We start from the raw sequence: 23363 nt of genomic DNA, 5'->3' as shown, positions 1-23363 counted from the left end.
TCAAATGAATCAGAAATCGAGAAACAAATTGCTAGACAATAAGTATGACTATATTCCATGTAATTGTCTGCACGATATCTTGAACATAATACTGTATGATCCCTTATCTAAAGGACAAGTTACTGATAAGATCAGCATTCGACGGTGGCTTTCGAGAGCTATGATTGCTAATCAGATCCTGAAGTCATAATTGCATTTATAGTTATTAGACTTATCCAAGTGGGAGACTGGTTGATTAGTGTCTAAGTCCAAAACTATATTTGTTATGTATTTGACCTGGTTGTAGAATGGTCCTTTTGGGTTTCCTTCACCGAAGCAACTTGACTGGATGAATAAATGTGAAAGAGGTTATCATGGTTTATTAATATATTATAATAATAATATATTAAAAGAGAAATCATATTTATTTAATTAACATTGGTAAAGAATTAATTAAAAATTAATTTAATGGTCAAAAAGGTTAATTGAATTAAGGGGACTGAATTTGTAATTATCTGATAGTTGCAAAGTTAGGTAAGGAAACCCTAGAGTATAGGGTGGACAAATTCTAAGGATAAGGCCTTAAGGAATTCGTCCAAAGGGGGCTCTATAATTATCTTATGGGCTACTTGGTGGCTAAGTAACCAGATAAGGATAATGATTGAAACCCTAATTTCCACACCTATATAAAGACCCCTTGGGCATGAGAATTTGGCTACACCTTAACCCTAGAAGTCTTGGAGCCGATTTTTCCCTATCCCTTCTCTCTCTTGTTTCATCCAATTGCTTTTGGTGTTTGTTATTCATTAGAGGCACAACATTTGGGGTGCTAAGGTTCTCAAAGCTTCAAGACTTATAATAAACAATCAAGGTATTCATCTAACTTGTCTATTTGATATTCAATTGTTTTGTTGTATGCTAGTTTAGGGTTTACAAGCTTTGGATAAATTTGCATGTACAATAGAGAAACCTAGATCCAAAGTTTTAGGATTTTGCATGTGCACATAGGAATGTTCTTTTCCTCAAAACCCATCAGATAATTGGTCTCAAATTCAATCAGATTTATACAACAATATATTAGCGCATCCCGAAATGTATAAATCAAAATTTAAAAATCTATTTTGTAATTAATATAATAGATGATTGGATATGAATAATAAAATAGCAATTATCAAGAATTTATATTATACTGACTGCGGTGAAGTATAATTTGAAAGCATTTAAATAATATAAATAAGACAGTTATAAATGTAATATTTTAACATATCATTCCATGATCAACAAGTTAATTTATCTATTTTACAACTTAATATGAAAGATCAAAAAGACAATAATTAAGAAAAAAATTGGCAATCGCATATCTTAAAAAATAATACATTTTATTTAATATCAATATACAATATATTATTTTCATAACTATAAATATATAATTTATATTAAAAATAATATATAAAATAGAGATCATATATGTAATATTATTTATATTAAATAATATAAAAAATAGAAGATAAAATAAAGGTTAATATTATAAAAGCCCTAAATTTTTAACGCGTAATTGGAAAAAGCCCTGATATTTTTTCTATTATTGTTATGGCCACAACTTTCTCGCATAATTATCACTCTAGCCACTTAACGAGTTTCATGGTTAAGTTGGTTAATTTTTTTGCAAAATTAGTCCTAAAAAGTTCAAATTTAGTCCCTGAGGTTTCAAAACAAATTACACCACATGGTTTTTTAACTTTATTTTTCGTTTTTTATATATTTTATTTATTTTCGGTTTTTTTATAAATATATGTACGTTTTTTATTTTCTTTTTATATATATACTTTATTTATTTTCATTTTTTAACTTTATTTTTCAACAATTTTTTTTTAACATTTTTACCTTTTGTTTTCTATTTTTTAGTATATATATATATATATATATATATATATATATATATATATATATATATATATATATAGTATATTAGAGTTTTTTTATAGGTTTTTTCATATTTCTTTTCGTATTATATTTTATTTTTTTTCACCTTTTTATTTATTTTTTCTATTTTTTGTTATTTATGCTTTTTCTAATATTTTTTCTAAGGTTTTTTCATATTAATATTTTTATTTCTACTTTTTTCCTATTTTAGTTATTTATGGTTTTTCTAATGTTTTTATTTACTTTGACTCAAGTAAACGAACTTGAATTGAATATAAATTACTATAACAAGTTTTTTTTATAAAGATCGACTATTATTTTATTTTATTTTTTGTTTTTTTTTAGTCTATTATCAAATTGAAAAATATTATCTTGAATTTAATCTATTGATATCACATATAGAAATATGATTTAATTTGCAAGTTATATAACACATTGAAATACTAATTCTTAGTAAACAAACTTTTTTTTTTTAATTTTTATTTTTTCGTAACATAAATATAATAGCACTAAACAAACTTTCTACGTCTGTCATATTGATCGATTCGGAAACAATATTAAAAGCTTTTGAACTCCGCATAGCGGGGGTAACCTTTTTAGTTTTTATTATAGATGTGTTAATAAACGAAAATAAATAAAAAAAACTCACTTAAATGGCGTTTCATTGATGTTCACCTCACGTGATTAAATTCTCAAGTCTGTATTAGTTACCACGGACGTGAGTCGCATGCGAACGCACCACGACCAAGTATTTGAATTTGACATTTGTGTCCTTCATTAAATGGGTGGTGAAAAATTGTTATTGCAGTCTTCACCATTTTTTGAGCTCCCACCGTAACCGGACCATATATATATATATATATATATATATATATATATATATATATATATATATATATATATATATATATATATATATATATATATATATATATATATATATATACACTTGTGGTACAAAAGTTATTTGGACCCCCATAAAATTTAAAATGGACATTTTGAGTGTCGGTGCAGTTGTGTATGTACTTCAATATTAGAGGAATTAAAAAAATGCTTCTTTAATTAATGATTAAAAGAAAATAATTGCAGTTATTGGTAATTGCATTTCATATTTAGGACGTGATTTTCAATCATGTAAATGACCGATGTATCCTCTTAAATGGCATGCTAGACTGCTCATATTTAAAAAATCTAACTGATTTTAAGTTTTTGTATGTCGACTATTATTTAATACCGAAGGCTTTTGGTCTAGGGGTAATCTGTGAGACTGTGACTCTTTCAAATAAAAAGTCGTGAGTTCAAGTCTTTTAGAAGACATAGGTTGCATTTAGGAGTATGTTAGTTTATCATTTCAAAAATAAAACATAATTTAAATTAGAAATTATTTATAAAATGAGATATGATAATCATTAGAAATATATATTTGTTTAGTTAACAATATTAAAAAAAATACATTGAAAATATTAAATTGTTAGGATATATCCTATTTCGAACATTAGTAATTTCCAACAACAACAATATTTTTTTCATTCTTATAAATTTTATATGATTGTGTTGTTGATTATAATATATATATATATATATATATATATATATATATATATATATATATATATATATATATATATAGAGAGAGAGAGAGAGAGAGAGAGAGAGAGAGATAAAGAAAGAGAGCTAGGTTCAAATGTGAATTGACATCTATTGTGTGGACGTGTGGATAATACTATTATGTGAGAATTACAAAAAATATGTTTTTTGATAATATGAATACGTTCAATCTTATATAATTATTTTAATTATTAAGCATTTTCACTAATTAAATCGTCTATAAGGTTATTATACACTTTTTTTTAATTATTCTCATTCTGTCAGAATGTTATCAGGATGTTTATTGAGTCGTATTCTGTAAGAATTAAAATAAATAAAAAAAAAACGATGAATTAGAACAAAAATGAATTAGAATGGGAGATAATTCATTAAAATAACAATAGTTCTGTAAGATTGAACGTATTCACAGTACTAAACAACATATTCTTTTAGTAATTTTCATAAAATAACATTATCCACACGTCCACACAATAGTTGTCAATCCACATTATAACCTAGCCCTATATATATATATATATATATATATATATATATATATATATATATATATATATATATATATATATATATATATATATATATATATATATATATATATATAGGGTTGAGATCGGTTGAGAACTCATAGTTTCCCGAAAACCTAAGAACTAAAGGTGGAGAGTTGGATCAAATTCAAATCATTAAGGGCATGATCGTCATCTTACCAATCCCACTTAATTTTTTGTATTATTGGAAATATTAATAAAAAACTCTCAAATTAACATTATAAATCAAAATTTTGGATTTTTATATATAAAAAAAATAATTTTCATTTTTTTTAAACTGCTGATTTTTTAACATTTTTGGAAAGCACAAATTTTTTAAAAATTTGATTTTTTTTTTAAAACTACAATTTTTTCAAAAAACAAAAATACTGCAATTTTTTTTTCAAAAAATGTGCAACTTTTTCAAAAAAAAAAAAACTACAATTTTTTTAATAAAGCTGCATTTTAAAAAAAAATATAAATTTTTAAAAAGCAGTTAATTTATTAAAAAAAAACTAGAATATTTACAAAACTCTAATTTTTTCAACAAAAAAATTAATATTTTAGGTGCATATATGCATATTTTTTTCAAATGAATATATGCATATTTCTTATACTATAATATTCATAAGTAAATCATAAAAAAATATCATTTTAATTAATCAATCTATAAACATAATAGTACAAGTATTTTATTCGATAAAAAATAAATAATGCTACGAAGATTCACAATGTTATCATTTCTTCATATCAAGATTTTCATATTTTCTTTAATTTATCACTTTTCACCTCTTCAATATTTTCCACAAATTCTTCAAAATCTACAAGAAAATTAAAAAATTTGATTAATGCTAGAACACTCATAGAAATGCACATGTATATATCATATAAGATTTAAATGTGATTCATATGTGAATTACATGTGAATCACATGTAATTTATATGTAAGTTACATGTTATTTACAAGTGGATCACATGTAATTCTTATGTGATTCACTTGTGATCTACATGTGAATCACATGTAATTTATATGTGAATCAGTTGTGATTCATATGTAACTCATATGAGATTCACTTGTGATTTAAATGTGAATTACATGTGATTTTATATGTGAATGACATGTGATTCATATATGAATCACTTGTGATTTATATGTGATTCACTTGTGATTTATATGTGAATCACTTGTGATTCAAATATGAATCACTTGTGATTTACATGTGAATTACATGTGAATCACATGTAACTTATATGTGATTTACTTATGATTTACATGTGAATCAAATGTGATCCATATGTGAATTACATGTGATTTTTTTTCTATAACGATATGAGATTTGTTGAATTCCAAAACACAAATTCAAAAATAGAATACTAAAGAAGCAGATGGTGATTATTAGTGCACTATATAATTAGTTTATGTCCAAAAATAATATAAATATTAGAACGTTTGTAAAGATTCTGCATTTTGTTAAATAAAAAGATTATAATAATAATATTCATATACCTTGGTTGCTGTGCTCCTATTTTCATTATTATTTATCAAACTCATCATCTACTTTAGGGTTTAATTGCAACAATCAATTATACAAGTTCTGTATAATTATTTGCATTATCATTTTTAGGTGAATCGGTTATTAAGTTATCACTTGAGGTCTTTTCAAGTTCTGTATGATCACTTGAATCAATTACAGGGCACACTGGACTTGAGATGATCATTGAATCAGCACCAAAATTGTTTGATGGTGTTTTACCAGCGATGTATATTGTTATTTCTGAAGTACCATCCTACAAGAATTAGATGACATTAGGATCACATACTAAGAGAACAGATAAATGATGTACAAAAAGTAACCTTTTTGTTACTTTTAAAAGATTAAATTTTGATGACTTCTTCCCAAAAAACACAGTCTTGATCCACTTTCCAGGAGACTTCCCCATTCTTGACTAATAGAAATTTTACAGCTCTAAATTTTCTGCATTATCCCAAAACAAACTCTCAATGAAGCTACAAGAAATGAAACATAAAACACAACCAAAACTGTGAAAAGAACTATCCCAAATTCGAACAACTAGAATGATATCAAGATCAATATGTACAAAAGGAAATTACCACTCCATCATACTCAATAGGGTGTCCAAACCAGCTACTTTGTATAATATGTTAGAGAAAACAAACTTTTTTGCCACCAAGTAAAAAAAAATTTAATTCCAAATTGCAGTTACTTGAGGAGGATACAAAATCATGAATGTGGCTAGAATCGTTAAGAGCATAGCAACTGGTTACAGGTAAAACCATAAAACCAACGATGCATGTTTGATAGAGGAAAGCTGGAAATGAAAAAAGAAAACGAAGTTTTCATTCAAAAAAAGAACAAAACTGATATACATTAAACAATTTTCTTCTTAATTCTTACAAAGATGAGTAAATAAATACAAATTCATAAATTACCTGTAAAAATGGCTGAGAAAAAACTGATCATTAACAACATTAGATCATATGTTAGGCCTTGGGTACCAAGAAAATACAAGCATACCAGATGCTCAAAAGGCTGTAGTAATCCATTTAAATTGTATTATGAAAATTTATTTGTAAAAGACGACTAGTTTCTGACATTATATTATATGCTCAAAAGTCTGTAGTCTTCTACAAATAAAAATATCTCCTACATTTCTCAAAATATAACAAAAAAAATCTTGAGAATACTAAATTGGAATTGGTTCATCATTCATGAAGTCAAAGTGAAGTTAACATGTGATATTTCTCATTGAAGCATTTCATCTAACATGTTGAGTGCAAACAAATATCTATATTTTTCAATAACACAGGTGTCTATTTTTATACCTACAATCAACACAAGGATTTAACTCTTCTTAAAAATATATTGACTAAACAGGTTCAACTTAATGATTAGGCAAAAACAATTCATAAAGGTTAAACAAAGGCCAGGAGTTAACTATAGAAACAAATGATACCTAAATTTTGATCAACAAGGGATCATCTTCTTCGTTCAGGTCTTCAATCCACAGTGGAGGCCGAGACGAAGTCAGCAATTACGGTGTACTCTGGGAACGAATTGATGGACGATAAACGATTCAAAATCAAAGAATCTTCAGTGGAGTTTTTTCTACGAAGAACGTGAGATCAAGGAGTTTAGCAACAATGAAACATCGATCATTGGGGGATTTCATATTCGTGTGAGTAGAAGCAATTTCAGAATTGAAAGCATGGAATTGGAAGAAGAATTGGAGGCAATTTGACTGAGGTGAGTCGTCGGAGGATGGATCGTAGCTTTGAGCGAGAGAGGAAAACGAGGAGGAAAGAGAGACAGAGAGAGAGAGAGATGAAAATGTATTTTATCAGATATTAGATTTAATAAATCATTTAATTATACTTTTATTCCTATAATACCCCTGGCTGAATTAATTAAGATACTCGTCCTTCTTTTTGATGGGTTTTAGGTAAAAGAAATAAACTAGAAAACAATTCCTAAGTTCACATGCAACCTACTTTGGATCTATGTTTTAACTATTGAACATATAACTTTGAATTGCAAACAAGAACCCTAGAGGAGAGAGGCTATTTTCGAAATTGATTAACTAGGGTTTAAGAGTTACATACCTTTCAATTGTTATAGTAAACAATTGATAATCCTCTTGAACTTGATCTTCTTGGAAGCCTAGCACCACAAATGTAATGCCTCTAATGGAATCACACCCAAGAACTAGCAAGAAGGAAACTTGAAGGAAAGAGAGGGTAGGGTATGCAAAAGTCGACCTAGGGTTTCTTCCAAGGTAGGAGTGGCCAATTTTAGGAGCTGGGAGGCTCCTTATATAGCTGAGGGATCTAGGGTTTTAGGAAAACCCTAATACTCCTTTGCTTGGGGCCTAAGCTAATCCAAAGGCCTTATCCAAATCCCCTTGGACGAAATCCTTAGGGTTTCCCCTATTGATTTCGTCCACCTCCCTCTAAGGAGGTTCTGGAGCCTTCCACTCAACTATCTAACAATTGCAAACTAGTCCATGCACTTTATAATTAATACTTTTAACCACAAAATTAATTCTGATTAATTTCTGGCTAACTATTAATTAAACCTTATGATTTCTAATCAATATATTAATCTTTTAACATATTAATAAATCATTTATATTAATTTATTAATCTTATAATAAATTAATATCTCTCCTTTCATAATTTCCTTGTCCAGTTGCTAGGTTTGAGGGCAACCCAAAAGGACTGTGCTGCTATCAATTCAAGTACATACCAATTATAGTTATTGGCTTAGACACCTAATCCAACAGTCTCCCACTTGGATAAGTCTGTAACTATAATTGCTAGTATGACTTCTAAATTTCACCAGCAAATTGTAGCTTCCAAAAGCTGCTGCCGAACTCTGACCCAGTTAGTTATGTGTCCTAAGATAAGTGATCTCATGACCCTTCGTTCTACTAGATATCCCCAAGCATAAGACATGGAATACAATCAATCTCTTAGTCCAGAATCTATGTTTCCCAATTTATGATTTGTGATGATATACGACTTCTAATCGAACACATCAATTTAGTCCTGGCTGGGCCCAGCACAAAAGTGAACACCAAATCATCGAGGGGGCCACAAATATCTCTTTTCCCGTTAGGGCAAAAGCAACGAATAAACATTGACTGATATGCTTGTATCTTTTACTCATCAAACTATACATGACAATACATTTTATATAACACCAAGTTACTGATGCGTTTTCGTATCACCAATGTATAGCCGACTTGCAAATTACAACTCATATATCTCTGTTTCAAGATCATATATATTATCGTCTCAGCATTACTCGTGATGAATTCCATGAAGTAATACTCTGAGCGTGGGTTTATCCAATACTCAAATCGCACTCTCTGAGTACTCATGAACATTCCAACAATTCTATTGCTATGTCTATCCATAGACAATCTGCAATCCAATTCATGACAGTCTTAATACACTACTTACTTCCAAAAGTACGAGCGACTGTGGAGTTTGAACAATCATATTATTCGGGAAGTAAAACATGCAATATATGAAACACAATAATAAACAATTAACAAAAGGCAGTAAACAAACTCATAAATAATACTTTATTATTTAATCACCAAAAGTCAATTACATTTACTTTGAAACAAGTTTCTGAACTAGACTAATCTAACCACTAAAACTAATATCATCTTTCAGCCCTATGCTTCGAGCATGCTGAATATGCTTAGCCCTACTCAGACCCTTTGTGAGGGGGTCTGCCGGGTTATCTTCAGCTGATACCCTCTTTACAACAAGATGGCCTTCTTCTACTCTATTCCTGATGAAATGGTACTTTCTGTCGATATGTCTAGTTTTACCATGGTCTCTGGGTTCCTTAGTTAAGGCAACCGCTCACTCATTATCACAGAACAGTTCCATAGGCTCATGGATGGTTGGAACAACTCCGAGATCCCTGATGAAGTTCCTCAACCAAGTTGCTTCTTTAGATGCGTCACTCGCTGCAGTGTATTCTGATTCACAGGTAGAATCAGCCACCGTATCTTGCTTGGAACTTTTCCAAGTAACTGCTCCTCCATTCAGTAGAAATACCCAGCCAGATTGAGAACGGAAGTTATTGATGGGTTTTGGTCATAAGACATCCTATGTGCTCACACAAACCCTAATGCTTGGATCTAGGTTTCTCTATTGTACATGCAAGTTATCCAAGACTATAAACCCTAATTCTAGCATTCAAGTAATCATATTAACATGAGAATAGGTTTAAGATGTTACCTTGATTGTTATGTAGCAATAACAATCCCAAATTTCCTTGTATTGACTTTGGAAGGCTTAGAGTCACAAGTGTCACTCCTCTAATGGTTCACAAACACCATAAGCAAGAGGATGAAGAGGAGATAGGATGGAGGCTGCCCAAAAACATCTACAAACCCTAGAGAAGTCTTAGCCACGTTTTTGGTCACAAGGGATCTCTTTATATAGGAGGCAATTAGGGCTATCTAATAAGGAAACCCTAATTTGGATGCTTAAGCCCTAAGCAACCCATGAAGCCCTTTCCTTAAGGCCTTGGACGATTTCATATGGGCTTCCCCCATAGAATTCGTCCACCTTATAATAAAAGCAATCCGTGGCCCAAATTGCAATTATCTTATAGTTACAATTCCACTCCCTTAAGTTTAATTAATCTCTTTTAGTCACAAAACTAATTAGCAATTAATTATTGACTAATATTAATTAAACAATATGATTTCTCCTTTAATATATTATTCCCATAATATATTAATAAATCATATTTAATCCTTTCTCTCCATAATTCATCCTATCAAGTTGCTTTGGTGAAGGCAACCCAAAAGGACCATGCACTATCGGGTCAAGTACATACCAAAATAGTTATGGACTTAGACACTAATCCAACAGTCTCCCATTTGGATAAGTCTAATAACTATTCTGCGTATGACTTCAGATCCTGATTTGCAATCGTAGCTTTCCAAAGCCGCTGTCAACTCTGATCCTATCAGATACGCGTGTCCTTAGATAAGGGATCACATATTCCTCCATTCTAGATATCATATGAGATATGATTTCAAATCATTCTCTTTGTACTATATCTCGATTCCTGATTTATGACGACTGACTAATTGAACAAATCAAATTAGCCCTAGCCCGGCCGAGCATTTACGTTTGTCATCACTAAATCATCGAGGGGCCCAAAGATATCGCTTTTATCCTTCTTTGGATAAAAGGAACGGGTAAACTTTGATACAATGCTTGCTTGCACTCACTCACCGAATCACACACAACAATATGTTTTATAACACCAAGTTACTAGTGCGTTTACATATTATCAATGTGCAACCGATTTGCAAGATACAACTCACACATCTCGGTTTCAAGAATATAAGATGTTATCGTCTCACTAATCACTTGTGATACATTCATGGAGTGATCCAAGTGAGCGTGGGTTTAATCCAATGCTCAAATCATATTCATAAGCACTCATGAATATTGTATCAAACATTTGCTTATGTCTAATACTCTTTTAGACAATCCACACACCAATTCACGACAGTCTTCATTCATATCTACTTCCAACATATGAACGACCATGGCCCGATCGAATAATTCGATTATTCTTAATAAACTCAATTATTCTGGAAGTCAAAACATGCAAATGTGAAACACAAGAATAATACTAATCCTATATGGCCTCAAACCTTTGAGTATAAATAAAACTCCTTTTATTTATCACCATATCGATTACTCATTATTTGTCGTTTCGGGTAATCAACTTCTTACTTGAATTATTACACTTGTCCCATGCTCTTAACATGCACACAATGTTTACCTATGGTTCTTACTTTTGTGAAATAGATCAAATTGATCACATTTCCAATCATTCTCATTTCACAACTCCAAATCCTTTTCCATAAGTGAAAGAATATCAAATTCTTGCTACTTATAGAATATGCTAGATTCTAACATTCTATGCAACGATCCTTTCGTAATGTCATTGCACCAAAGTCACAAAGACTATTGCCAATGATATTACAAAGTCCTCTAACAGATATTGTTACAAGAAAATTCCTTAGATATGATGTCTTTCACTCAAAGTACATTCCTTTGAACATCCTTTTGCATAAAAGTTTCTAATCTAGACATAGATTTTCAATATTCAATTCCCAATATGGACACGCTTCCATATTTTCCATATGACAACTCATTCTTAATAGAATCTTATCTATTCGTAATGATGTCGATATGGTCCATCCAATATGGAAACATTTCCATAATTTCCATATGACAACTCATTCTTAATAGAATATTTTCTATTCATAATAATTTCGATATGGTCCATCCAATACCATGCTTCCAACTACTCACAAGCAACCAATCCTCATCAAACTTTGGATTGTCCTTTGATAGTTGTTTAATTATTTTAGTCAAAACCAATTCCAGTCCCTTTTCCCTCTAAATGCGCTCGACATTTGGAAAATTTTAGAATGATCAAACATTAAAGCATTTGCAATCGATCCTATACCCGAATCGTATGGGACACGATGCATAATGTTTTATTTGCTATGTTCTCAAAATTCGAATTGTGAAGAGGAATGCCGTAATCATAATCGAAATTTTAAGAACACACTATGTACCTTTGACTAAATTTATTAACATTTCTCAACCTAATCCTTTAGATTTGAAATGAAGTATAATATTCTCTCCCTTAATTATAGCAAAACAACTTTACAACCCTTACGACTTTGCAAGGTATAACTCTTGTTTTCTATAATTAATATTACCAACTTACAATACTTTCCATAATAATCATACAATCATAACTTTTATGCTCCCACTATCATGATGATTATTATAAAAGATAACACTAATGCTCCCACTAGCTTTGACATGTATTCAGAAACAACTTAACCTTCAGAAAAACAATGCTTATTGAATTTCTTAAGTTCATGTTTCTAATACTTAATGCTTTGATAATCTTTTATCAAGGCCTCTTATACACCTTTGCCTTAGATAGATTCATATGTGTGTCTAAACAATTAAGACTAATTGCCAAACCTCACAATTCAAATCATGGAAAGGGATACCGTAACCATAATCGAATTCGAGAATGCAATTTTACAATCACTATCTTCTTAAAATCTTTCTTAGTGAAAGCATTTCCTCACAATCATTTTCATGAAGGAGGAAATCTTATGACACTTAGATTTAAACGGTGTATGTGTTCCTATCCATGTGAATTTGTTAAAACCAAAGTTTACGATAAATTCAAACTCATATGGATCGAACTTTCTTAATCTTGATTTCTTGCCTTATGGTAGCACAGCTGCCCACCATGTCTTCCAAGTAGTTAAGCAGCTCACCTTTTCTTATCAATGTACTTTCCATTGATCAAGGTCCTTGCCTTTTATGCATTCAAATGAGAAATCATAGGACTCACATGCATAATTAACTCAATTGGAACAACGCAGAAACATTATAATGTCAACACGATATGTTGTAAACCTCAACTCGTGTGCTAGTAATGATCAATAAGGTCTATTTGATTTGTTCTTGAAACCTTTCAAGACCAATAAGACTCCCACTGACTCCTTGACATATAAGAATCTCTTGTCAACAACCATTTCTTGACAAACAATTATTCAAGAGTTAGTGTAGCTTTTATCAAAACACTTCATAAATGGGTCCTAGTTGGTCTTTGTCTTATCCAAGACATCACAACTTTCCACATTTGATGAATTTTATAAACCTTCTTAATACTTTTCACTTAGTGTCACAATCTTAACTTTAAGACTTGTTTTGAAACGAAGTATGATTGACTTCTTGATTTAACCATTTCTTCAATTAATGAATCCTCTTCTTAGACATGCAATTGTACTAAGACTTACTTAGAGGATCAATTGAGGTATGGTTCTTAATCATTAAGACCTATCATAAAGCATAAAAGCTACTCTCCCTTCTTCTTAGAATGAAGAAACTTTTATCTTTCTGCCTACATGATTCTTCTTATTCGTTTTGCTATTGATTTAAACTTTTTCAATCAATTCATAATTACACTTAATCTTGTAAGTATAATCATTTTACTAAACCTTTAGTAAATCATGACGAATATCATTGTTATTCTTATGGTGGACTTGATCAACATGCAACTTTGAGTGCTCGATCTCCTAGTCCTTCACTTGACACTTTGTCAATGAATTAGTCTAATTTCCAAATATGAAATTTCTCATTCATCGTGCAACCAAGTTGCATGATTCCAAATTTCTGTCAAATTGAAACTTTGTGCGATGAGAAACTCTCCTTATTTGGTAAATTATCGACTTTCCATAAATAACATAATACGAACCAAATCCATTATTGCTAATATTCAAACATCAATTTTTCTTATACACCATTGCAAGGATAAATAAATATTATAAAATCAAAATTTATTTTATTGCGGAAAAATTTGTCCTTACAATGCAATTCATTGAAAAACTATGCTAATACATCTTTCTTAGCAATCAAATTCTAACTTTAAGTAGTAGCTCAAGAATCTAATCTTCGAGAAATGCGATCGAAATCCATTCCTTCACGGTTAGATTCTGCTCACTTCTTCCCTTAAGCTTCCTTTCTTTTCTTCGATCCTACAAAACATCAATTGTAATCTTATCACATTATGTATTAAGAATCTAGAATAGAAGCTTAAAAGAGTTAGTTAATGGATTTTACCTATATTAGAGTCATACATTTCGACTCTCCCGTCTCTTAGATCTCTTAGGTAAATGGGGCAGCTTCGTCTCCAATGCCCTTTCTCCTGGCAATAAAAGCAAATTGACTCTTTTGGAACATGACATGGAACTACTTTAGACATTGCCTTTCTCTTGTGATCAAACCTTTCAATCATAGCATGTCTTTTGTTGCCATCGTCTATATCCATAGAGGTCTTGAAGGCAGATTCACCAATCAACTTTGCTTTTCTATTGCGCCAAACCATTGCTGATTCAGCAGTAATAAGCATATAGGTGAGATCTATAAGGGTCACGTCGCTGTTCATCATATAGTACTCTCCTACAAACTCACTATATGAGTTAGGAAGTGACTGAAGAACCCAATCAATAGCCATTTCCTCACAGACAACGGATCCCAACATTCTTAACCTATCAATGTGTGACTTCATCCCTAGGACGTGTGCACACACCGACTTTCCTTCTTTATGTTTACTTGCCAAAAGGGCTTGAGTGATCTTGAACTCTTCAAGCCTTTGAACTTGTGGGTTAGGGAGAATATTTGGAGGAGGTGGAGGAAGTGAAGTATGATCTCTTGTTCCTCGATCGAATCATGGAATATCATCTTCATGTGGAATGCTTGTTCCACGGGATTTGAGAAGACCATAGTTGTCAAACTTTGACATCTACAAAATGGGAGAATACAAATTCAAGTTAGTTGATTGATTGAGTCCTTAGTAAATCACCCAAATGAAATACTAAGGATAGGACCTAACACAATATTTTACAACTCGGGAGAGGGATGCCGTAACCCAAATTGCAGAACATTTAAAGGTAAGTGAATGACGATTCACTAATTTCCACCATGAAAAACGAAAAAGAAATTTAAGTTTTAAATCTATGAAAACTCCTAGATCCTATGAGATTCATTGAACATTTCAATGGCATGTTTAAATCTCGATATGCCCCTCTTGTTTCTGACTGGGATGCCGAGGATCACAAAGCGGGTGTGAATAACCATGCAAACTTACATGGTGCCCTCATATGTTACAGTCACCTATTCGATGTGCCGGTAAACCACACACGCTCCATCGAACTATGAAAAACATTGAGTCACCCTTTGCTACCTTTGCTTAGAACCATTTAGTGTGCTGGTAAACCACACACGCTCCACTAACGTCTTCGCAAGGGCACAAAGTGTAATTTCATGGAATTGCATCAATTCACTTTGCCTAAGTAACTAAGATTGGGAATTTGTAAAACATTTAGTTACTTCTGTATTTCATTATACTTATAATGGAAGGTTTCGTCCTATCCTACCCGTTCGGCTAATGACCCTCCACTAGTCAAGAGTGCGGTGGGTAAGAGTGGATACCCATTCAATCGCCATTTTATAGGCAATTTCCTTAAACACCCCTTATAGACCAGCTTCGTGAATGAGGCCTACTAACGGTAAGACTGACTTTACTCATACATATATATATATATATATATATATATATATATATATATATATATATATATATATATATAATGTTAGATTTTTAATGTTATATATATATATATATATATATATATATATATATATATATATATATATAGTATAGGGTGTATTTTACAACTTTTAAAATACTAGGTGGTCAAATTTAACAATTATACTTTTAATTTAATTAAATTGTAAACCTAAACTTTTATGGATTTGTTAAACCTCTTTTAATTACACACCTTAATTAATTAATAAAGCCATAAGGGTGTGATTTGAACTTTTCAAAACAATACTTGGGTTTTAGAATTTAATATTCCTAAATTAAACTTTTAATCAACTTTTAAATTCCAAAACTTGAGGTCAAGTTTTGAAACATTTCAAAAAATTAGGGTTTAGAATTTAAATATACATCAAAATTAAACTATTAATCAAAATTTAAATTCCAAAACTTGAGGGCAAGTTTTGAAACCTTTTTCAAAACATTAGGGTTTCAACTATTTAAATTTCAAAACAACAAAACTTTTTGGGTTCAAATTTAAACTATTAATCACATTTAAACAATTTGATTTATTTAATGATTTCTTGCAAAACAATTTACCAATTTAATCAAAATAATTAATCAATTATCACATAAGGAAACAAATATTTTATTAATTGATAAATATCTTCAATTAGATCAAGAATATAGTCATATATATCAAAAAATCGGGTTTATATTGATCTAATATGATAAGGTAACTATCCACAAGCAAAAACAGCAAGAAATCCCGGTTTTCCCTCACTCTGACCAGCCGACTCGTCGAGTCAGGCATGGACTCGTCGAGTTCATCATGAACTCAGCGAGTTCATCTAGAAAACTCGACGAGTTCAGCCCCCAGAAACACAAAATCGATTTTTTTTTAACATACAAAGAATCAATACAATAGAAACCAATCTAGGCTTTGATACCACTGATGGGTTTTGGTCATAAGACATCCTATGTGCTCATACAGACCCTAATGCTTGGATCTAGGTTTCTCTATTGTACATGCAAGTTATCCAAGACTATAAATCCCTAATTCTAGCATTCAAGTAATCATATTAACATGAGAATAGGTTTAAGATGTTATCTTGATTGTTATGTAGCAATAACAATCCCAAATTTCCTTGTATTGACTTTGGAAGGCTTAGAGTCACAAGTGTCACTCCTCTAATGGTTCACAAACACCATAAGCAAGAGGATGAAGAGGAGATAGGATGGAGGCTGCCCAAAAACGTCTACAAACCCTAGAGAAGTCTTAGCCACGTTTTTGGTCATAAGGGATCTCTTTATATAGGAGGCAATTAGGGTTATCTAACAAGGAAACCCTAATTTGGATGCTTAAGCCCTAAGCAACCCATGAAGCCCTTTCCTTAAGGCCTTGGACGATTTCATAAGGGCTTCCCCCATAGAATTCGTCCACCTTATAATAAAAGCAATCCATGGCCCAAATTGCAATTATCTTATAATTACAATTCCAGTCCCTTATGTTTAATTAATCTTTTTTAGTCACAAAACTAATTAGCAATTAATTATTGACTAATATTAATTAAACAATATGATTTCTCCTTTAATATATTATTCCCATAATATATTAATAAATCATATTTAATCCTTTCTCTCCATAATTCATCCTATCAAGTTGCTTTGGTGAAGGCAACCCAAAAGGACCATGCACCATCGGGTCAAGTACATACCAAAATAGTTATGGACTTAGACACTAATCCAACAGTTATCTCTATCCGTTTGAAAGTTGGCATCACTGTAACCATCCACTCTAAAAGTATCATTGCCACCAAGTACAAGGACCCAGTCCTTCGTTCTTCGCAAATACTTGAGTATATTCTTTACTGCTATCCAATGAGCTCTTCCTGGATTTCCTTGATATCGATTGACCATGTTCAAAGCAAAGGCCACATCAGGGCGAGCACATGTCATAGCGTACATAATCGATCCGACAGCAGAAGCATAAGGTACATGACTCATGTCAGCTATTTCTTCATATGTACTTGGACATTGAGTCTTACTCAATTTTGTGTTGCTCTCGATAGGTAGCTCTCCTTCTTGGAATTTTCCATACTAAACCTCTTTAGTACCTTATCCAAGTATGTGCTCTGACTAAGTCCAATTAGTCTCTTCTTTCTATCTCTTAATATTCTAATCCCAAGAATATTAGCAGCTTCTCCAAGGTCTTTCATGGCAAAACACTTTCCAAGCCAAGACTTAACTTCATTCAAGGTTGGAATGTTGTTACCAATGAGTAATATGTCATCGACATATAACACCAAAAAAGTTACTATACTCCCACTAGCCTTGATATACACACAAAACTCATCTTCACTTCTAGAGAAACCAAACTCTTTGACTTTCTCATGGAAGCAAAGATTCCAGCTGTGAGATGCTTGTTTCAATCCATAAATGGATTTCTCAAGCTTACACACTCTATTGGGAAACTTTGCGTCGACAAAACCCTCTGGCTGATTCATGTAAACATCCTCAGCCAGCTTCCCGTTAAGGAAAGCAGTCTTGACATCCATCTGCCAGATTTCATAGTAATGAAAGGCAGCTATGGCGAGCAATATCTTGATAGATTTAATCTTGGCTACTGGCGAGAATGTTTCATCATAGTCAACCCCTAGGGTTTGTGTGAAACCTTTCGCAACCAGTCTAGCCTTGAATGTGTGTACATTCCCATCCATGTCTGTCTTCTTCTTAAAGATCCATTTCTACCCAACTATCTTACGACCCGGTGCATTATCAACCAAATTCCAAACTTGGTTTTCATACATGGACATTATCTTGCTGTCCATTGCCTCTTTCCATTTGGAAGCCTCTGGGCCTGCCATTGCTTCCTTATAAGAGACTGGTTCATCTAAATTTTCACCAGTGTCCTATCACTGATGAATGTGTCACCGCCTGAAGTAATATGAAAACCATACAACTCAGGTGGCACACTCACCCCAGTGGATCTTCGAAGAGGTAATGATTTATTAACTGGTTCAACAGGAACTGTTTCCTCTGGTTGAGTGCTAGTGTCATCTAAGGTTCCTTCATTAGTTGACTCTTGAATCTCTTCAAGGTCAATGGTACTCCCACTGTCCTCTTTGAATATGAGCTCTCTTTCTAGAAAGACTCCACTTCGTTCTACAAAAACCACGTTCTCACTAGGTCTGTAGAACAAATATCCAAAAGACTGTTTTGGGTAACCAATGCAAACACATTTCTCACTTCTTGTTGCTAGCTTGTCGTGAGTCTCTCGTCTTACGAAACCTTCACAACCCTAGACTTTAATATGTGCTAACGAGGGAACTTTCCCTGTCGACATTTCGTGAGGTGTTTTGGTAACCTTCTTTGTTGGGACAAGATTTAGAATGTGGGCGGCTGTTTCTAAGGCATAGCCCCATAAATGAATTAGAAGTGGAGCACGACTCATCATAGAACGAACCATGTCTAACAAGGTTCGATTATGCCTCTCGGCCACACCATTTAACTGTGGTGTCCTAGGAGGAGTCAATTGTGAGACTATCCCACATTCCTTTAGATAGTTTTTGAACTCAATGCTAAGATACTCTCCGCCTCTATCGGATCTAAGTATCTTTATTTTCCTCCTAATTGATTTTCGACCTCATGTTTAAACTCATTGAAATTTTCAAAGGTTTTTGACTTATGTTTGATTAAGTATACATAACCATATCTATTATAATCATCAGTGAAAGTCACATAAAATCGATTAGCATCTCTTGTGGTTGATTTGAAGGGTCCACAAACATCACAGAAATTGAACCATTCAAATCATTAAAAGATTATTTAAAACCTTGTCTGAACAATGCATGAAATGAAATAATGTTTCTCGTTATCTCAGACAAATAGCAACAATTCAATAAATCTAATCTAATATCATTATTAAGTAAAAGTTGATAAACTCCGATCTTGGTTACTGGTGAAGACTTCTTGTTTCCCATGATCAAGTTTATCCTTCCTTGCTCTATCTCCTCACTTTCCTTTATCCCCTGCAAATCAGAGCAGATGTGAAAACCACATCATGTATCAAGGACCCATAAAACGAGAAGATAATGAGTTATTAGAAGAAATAGTGTAAATACCTGTCGAAGATAGCTTCACTATGCCATCTTTGATATCTTGCAGATATTGTGGGCAGGTTCTCTTCCAATGGTCTTTTTGATTGCAATAAAAGCAAACAGCTTCCTTTGGATCAGAAACATGGGGAATGGAAGCATTGGGCTTAACCTTTGGGCCACCGCTAGATGACCCGACTTGGACCTTTGCTTTCCAGTTTTGCTTAGGAGGACCTTTCCTCTTTTTCCCCTTACCCTGTGCAATAGCTAGAACCGGAGCACTTGCAGGAGTGGAGGCTATAATTTTACCCTTCTTCCCTGCTTCAGCAGTCTGCAACAAGTTGCGCAATTGGGCCAGTGTCTACTCAGTGTTGTTCAAATGGTAAGTTAAGATAAACTGACCATAACAATTAGGCAATGAGTTCAAAACCATGTCAATGGCTAATTCCTCATCAAAATGAATGTTGAGCTTGACTAAAAGCTCTATGTAGCGTTGCATTCTTTGCACATGAGATACAACCGACTCCCCCTCTTTCATCTTGCAAGCCATGAGTGACTTGACTACTTCAAACTTTTCTTGACAAGCTCGCTTATGGTACTTTTCCATAAGGTCCTTGTTCATCTCAAAAGGCCAGTAGTCCTTATAGTACCTTTGCAGTTCTGGGGACATGGTTGCGACCATGATGCATGCCACTTTGGTAGCATCATCATAGTGCTTCTTGTAGGCAACATACTCTTTGGGAGTGGCTTTGGACTTATCAAGTTCTTTGAGCTCCTTTTTAAGGACATATTCTTTGTCCTCAAATCGAAGCACCATCTTGATGTTACGCATCCAATCGTTATAGTTAGAGTCACCCATAACGACTTTGGAGAAAATGTTGAGTAAAGAGAAATTGTGGCTGGAGGATGAAGTAGAAGTGTTTCCAGGAGTAGAAATCTGAAAAGAAAGATAGTTTTAGTTAGATTTCAAGACACCTCAATATAATAACCCAAAGATATCATATCAAGGTTAGGATCCAACTATGACGATTTACAACTTAGAAATGGGATGTCGAGATCCAAGTTTAAATCTCATAAAGGTAGGTGAATGACGATTCACCAATTCCACCATTAGACAAAATAAACGAATTGAAATTCGTAATTCCTTTTGAGATACATTGAGACTATTCAATGGCATGTTTTAATCTCAGATTATGCTCTTCTATTTGTGACTAGGATACCGAGGATCACAAATTAGATGTGAATAACCATGCAAATGTGCTTGGTAACCTCATTGTCCTTATCGTTAACTATTCATGTGCCGGTAAACCACACACGCTCCATCAACATGATAATTATGAGTTACCCATTACTACTCTTTATAAGTGCCTATTAGTGTGCTAGTAATCTACACACGCTCCATTAACGACCAATAAAGCATAATGTGCAATTTCATGGATTAGCATACTTTTCACTTTTATTTTTCTAAAGTAACTAGAGTTGGGATTTTTGTAAAATAATGTTCTAGTACTTTTTTAATAACATTATACTTTTAATGAGATGTAGTTGTCCTATCAAATCCGTTCTGCTAACGACCCTCCACTAATCAAGGAAGCGGTTGGTGAGAGTGGACACCCATTCAACTACCATTTTATAGGCAGTTTCCTTATACCCCCCTTATAGATTAGCTTCGTGAATGAGGCCTACTAGAGATTTGACTGACCATAGTCTTATACATATATAATATTTAACTTTTAATTATTATATATATATATATATATATATATATATATATATATATATATATATATATATATATAAGGTGTGTTTTAAGCTTTTAAAACTTTAGGGTTTATATATAAATTTCGAAAATTAAGATATTAATTTCAAATTTAAAATAAACCAAATAACTAGATTTAATATTTATCAATTAGTTAACCTTTAATTAATTAATTAAATCTTGTAAGGATTATCTAATTAAATTAAACAATTAATTTAATCCTAATCCATATCCCTTCTAGATTTCGAAAATATAGGGATAGGATAATTTCCTTATTTTTTTCAATTATCCAAAACAAAGAAACCCTAATTCTTCTATCATATTTCGAAAATCAAGGGAGGAGGTTAGGGTTTCCAAAACCCTAACACTGATTTCGATTAGGGTTCATGGAGGCTAGGGTTTTTCGAAAACCCTTTGAACCAAAAACCCTAGAAATCGAAAAATTGGCCTTTTAGGGTTTAATGGCTATAAACCCTAATTTGCAATTCAACTATTATAACAATTCAATTTAAAACACACAATGTCTCTGATACCACTGATGGGTTTTAGGTAAAAGAAATAAACTAGAAAACAATTCCTAAGTTCACATGCAACCTACTTTGGATCTATGTTTTAACTATTGAACATATAACATTGAATTGCAAACAAGAACCCTAGAGGAGAGAGGCTATTTTCGAAATTGATTAACTAGGGTTTAAAAGTTACATAGCTTTCAATGGTTATAGTAAACAATTGATAATCCTCTTGAACTTGATCTTCTTGGAAGCCTAGCACAACAAATGTAATGCCTCTAATGGAATCACACCCAAGAACTAGCAAGAAGGAAACTTGAAGGAGAGAGAGGGTAGGGTATGAAAAAGTCGGCCTAGGGTTTCTTCCAAGGTAGGTGTGGCCGATTTTAGGAGCTGGGAGGCTCCTTATATAGCTGAGGGATCTAGGGTTTTGGGAAAACCCTAATACTCCTTTGCTTGGGGCCTAAGCTAATCCAAAGGTCTTATCCAAAGCCCCTTGGACGAAATCCTTAGGGTTTCCCCTATAGATTTCGTCCACCTCCCTCTAACGAGGTTCTGGAGTCTTCTACTCAACTATCTGACAATTGCAAACTAGTCCCTGCACTTTATAATTAATACTTTTAACCCCAAAATTAATTCTGATTAATTTTTGGCTAACTATTAATTAAACCTTATGATTTCTAATCAATATATTAATCTTTTAACATATTAATCAATCATTTATATTAATTTATTAATCTTATAATAAATTAATATCTCTCCTTTCATAATTTCCTTGTCCAGTTGCTAGGTTTGAGGGCAACCCAAAAGGACTGTGTTGCTATCAATTCAAGTACATACCAATTATAGTTATGGGCTTAGACACCTAATCCAACATTTTTTTTGTCTACTTATTTACAAAAATGTCACCTTGCATCTCGACCCTTCTTTTCTTTGATCCAACATTCCACCTTTAGTTCTCGGGTTCTCGGGAAACTTTGAGTTCTCAAATGATCCTTTCTCTCTCTCTCTCTCTCTCTCTCTCTATATATATATATATATATATATATATATATATATATATATATATATATATATATATATAAGGAAGTAACAGAAGTGGATGAAATGTGATTGAGACTCGAATTGCATTATTATTGTAAACGAATTTGATTTGGTTAACAAGGTGTCTAATATTATGTTTCTAAGAAGGAAGTCATGAGTTCACTTAGACGTATACTAATTCGACATTAAAAAAAACAACAAAAATAAAC

The sequence above is a fragment of the Lactuca serriola genome, chromosome 5 (genome assembly GCF_051521515.1).
Source record: "Lactuca serriola cultivar US96UC23 chromosome 5, Lser_US96UC23_V15, whole genome shotgun sequence".
Taxonomy (NCBI): domain Eukaryota; kingdom Viridiplantae; phylum Streptophyta; class Magnoliopsida; order Asterales; family Asteraceae; genus Lactuca; species Lactuca serriola.
The sequence above is the reverse complement of the archived record's forward strand: the minus strand, read 5'-3'. Positions refer to the sequence as shown.